We start from the raw sequence: 4,276 nt of genomic DNA on the forward strand, positions 1-4,276 counted from the left end.
TTTTTTGAGCTCAGCTAAAAGTAAACTGCATTTAAAAACTATTATCTTAAAGGGTTTTAACTCTAAAAACCATAATATTTAATGAGCTCTTTCTTAGAATCTAAACCCAGTAATTGTTTATATATTTTAATATCCTACCATCATCCGTAATGATCATGCATGTTTTACAAAGAATTGCAGGTTTAATATAAGTTGATTGATTATTACCAGTGTACAATATTCATTACCTATCTTTGGTAGTTCTACTGTATTTTTAAGTATATTTAAAATTTTATGTTCATGACTGACACTTCTGAATAGGACAATTTACTCTCAATAAGGAAATGATTTTGCAGAACTTATTACTAAGATGGATAACAACTGAGTTGGCACAAACTTCAGAGTAGCTACCCAGCATAAAATAGTGCGGTAAATGAATCAGCAATTGAGGTGTAATGCCAAAAATGAGGACTTCTGAATTTTAGGGATTCTTGAATTTGGGAATCTATTTGGTTATTCCTCACAGAAGAGCTGCAATATCTGCAAAAGCTACTTGAAATCAAGTTTTCTGTGTTAGGAAAATTATTTGTAGCTTTTGAAAGGAAGGTTAACAATTTGAAAAATGAAATAATACACAAGTAATAAGCATGTAAATTTTAGTAACTTTTAAGTGGAATTTCAAAGTTTCTTTATACATTTAAAATGTTCCAGAGGGACTAAAATGTAACTCTGGTATTATTTTCCTATTACTGTTCAATACAAATAAATATTTTCTTTATTTTTTTGCATAGTTGCTGGAGTTCTTATTAATTAACCAGTCAACCTTCACATCTTAGTACCCTTAAACAGCAACTTACGACTTTAGAATTTGACTGTGATATACATTGATTATTGATCCTTTTTTCTTTAACAGCAAAACTGCAAAAATTTCGGTCAATTGTGTTGGAACCAACAATTATATGGCATTTAATTATTAATTTAAAATGATATTTAACAAAAATAAATTTCAGGTATTAAACTATCACTAACACACATTTACAAATTAATTAACTTTAAATTCAATTTAATATACTTTACATAAACCATAATACAGCAATATACTTTGGAAATATGTTTATCATAGCATATATATGTATTATGAAAAAGCATGAAAATGAAACACAGATGTTTATTATGATTAAAATTATAAATTTTCTATATATATTTTAATAGAACTTTTTATATAAATTAGTTTCTGAATCTTCTTCACTAAGGAAGTAGTTATATTCCTAATTTGACAAAGGGAAATATTCTGGGACAGAGATATCAATTTGTGTCAGGATACCACCTCCTTGCTTAAGGTCCTTTACACCTAAAACTTTAGTGTTTTGTTTCCTTAACTATGTATTTGCTCAACATTTATTCTTTATTAAAAACATTTCCTATCCCCTTCTACTCATCCATGTCCATCACTAACATAGGCTACTAGGTAGGCCATATCTGCCCCCTAATCTGGGTCCACAGGCACCCCAGTACTCTACATGCTTTGCCCACACATGCCCCTACCCCGTGGTCAGCTCAATGTGCATATCTTCAACAGCATTCAGAGTAGGCCTTTGCAGAGAGTCAGTGAGCACACATAGAAAGCCAACTCAAATCTACAGGACTGGGAAAAACAAACGAGAGACTGTCAGCAACCAATCTGGCTTTGCAAACACACACTCTTAAAAATTCCCCTACAAGAAGGAATAAGAAGTGTGGAGCAGGCACATCCATAGGAAAGGTCTGAGAATGCTTCACAATCTCTGACAGGGCTGATGGAAGGTATATCTCCTGAAGCCAGTCAGTAAAGACTGGAGGAGGCAACTACTTCTTCAATGTGAACACAACTATTCAAGGGTCAAAAAACATGGTAAAAAAATCATGGAAACATGACACCACCAAAAAAAAAAAAAGGAAAGGAAGAATGAAAGAAAAAGAAAAAGACTATCTTCTAGTAACCAACACCAAAAAATGGGATATCCGCAATTTGCCTGATAAAGACACCAAAACAGTTGTTTTCAGGAAGCTCAGTAAGCAACAAGAAAACACAGAAAGACATTTCATTGATCAATAAAACAACATATGAACAAACTTGAGAAGTTTAGATAAAAATAATAAACAGAAATTCTAGAGCTACGGAGATCTATGAATAAAATGTAAAATACAATAGAGAGCATCAAAGAAGATTTAAACAGAAAAAATAATCCATGAAGTAGAAGACATATTTGAAATGATCCAATCAGAGAAAAACAAGGAAAACAATATAAAAGAATGAAGAAAGCCTACGTAAATTATGGAATATCATAAAAAGAAACAATCTATGCATTACTGAAGTCCCTTAAGAAGGAGAGAAAAAGAAAGGGACAGAAAACTTAAAGATATTATGGCTGAGAACTTCCCAAATCTGGGAGACTTATAGATATGTACGTTCATGAAGCCCATAGATCCACCCCAAAATTTTAATACCAAAAATTTGTCTTCAAGTTACATTATAATAAAACTGTCTAAAATCAAAGACGAGGAGAATTATAAAATAGCAAGAGAAAAAACTCACATACAAGGGAATCCCCATAAGACTATTACTGGCTTTCTTAGCAGACACCTTGGAAGCCAGGAGAGGTAGGATGATATAAAGTATGGGAAGAAAGTAACAGCCATCCAAGAACATTTTACCCACCAAAGCTGTCTTTCAGAAGTGAAGGAGATATAAGACTTTTTCAAATAAAAGTTGAGGGAGTTCATTCACTAGACACACCTTACAAGAAATGATGAAAGGGGTTCATCAAACTAAAATAAAAGGGCTAACTGGTAACATAAAAACATAGGAAAATATAAAACACAGTGGTAAAACTAAGTATACAGTGAAACTGAGAATCTGCTAATATGTCAATTTGGTGGTATGCTAAAAACCTAACTCTAGTACAAGGATTAAAGGATAAAAATATTAATAATAACTATTAGATTATAATAATTTGTTAATTATAAATAATTCAGAAAAAGGTAAATTATGATATCGAAAATATAAAATGGCTTGGGGGAGATAAAAGATATAGTTTTTGTGTGCAAGCTAAGTTGTTAACAACTTAAAGTAGTCTGTTACTGTTATGTCTATAAACCGTTCTATGTAAGCCTCATGGTAACTACAGAGCAAAAATCCATTGTAGACACCCAGAAGATAAATGAATCAAAACATACTACTATAGAAAACCAGTAATTTATTAAAGAGAGGGGTCCAAGATGGAGGTAAAGAAAGATTCCTGAACTCACCTCCTCCCATGGACATACCAAATCTACAGCTAGATATAAATAATTTCCATCTGAAAAAGATACGAAAACCAGATGAACAGCTCCTCCACAACAAATGACAAAAGAATCACATTGATATGGGTAGGACACGCAGAGACACAGTCTCACCAAAAAAAAAAAAAAAAAAAAAAAACCCCTACCCCCAGCATGGCAAGACACAGTGGGGAGGGATCTCACTAGCCAGGCACTCTATCCAGAATAAAGAGAGGTTGGTGCTCCACAATGGGCACCCCACCTCCTGGAATCTGCACCAGAGAGACCAGAACCAGAATGTCTGCTTAGAAAACCAATGAGATTGACATCCAGAAGTCCCAAAGTGCTAGAGGAAACTGAGGTTCCCCCTTTGGAAGGATTGTGTGCAGTCACACTTGCCCTAAAACACAGTGAATAAAACAGCAGTTTGCAAAGCACCAAGACTATATTTGAGGGAGATTCATTTGCTGATCTAGGTACACTGGCTAGAGGGATGAGAGACAGCTGAGACACTCCTTGGAAACAGAGGTGCTGGTGGATACCATTGTTGTACTCTCCACCTGGCCTGCTAACAAAAGTGAGCAAGCTTGGGTATGGCACCCTCTTGTTGCTTTGCTGAGATGGGCAAGTGTGAGAAGTGGCAGTATTTGCCAAGGCAGGAGAATATGGGCATTTGCAGCACTCCCCCACTTTCTGACTGCAGTAGGTGAGCCCAAATAGTTGCAGAACTCTCCTGCTCTCTAGCCAAAGTCTGGGAGCAAGTGGGTGGTTATGACACTTACCCTCAATCCTCTAAAGCTTAAAGCCCATGCATGCAAAAGACAAAGCACTCTCTAGCTGCAATGCTGAAGCCCACCAATGTACACAACCAGGACATTTTTCCCAATGCCTTTCTGAAACTGGGGAGCATACCCTGTCCCCTATGCTCTCCAGCTGCTTAGCTAAAATGAGCAAGAATGCACAGGGGACAATATTTGATTATTTGCCCCTCACGACC

This window comes from Halichoerus grypus, chromosome 4, assembly GCF_964656455.1.
Source record: "Halichoerus grypus chromosome 4, mHalGry1.hap1.1, whole genome shotgun sequence".
NCBI lineage: Eukaryota > Metazoa > Chordata > Mammalia > Carnivora > Phocidae > Halichoerus > Halichoerus grypus.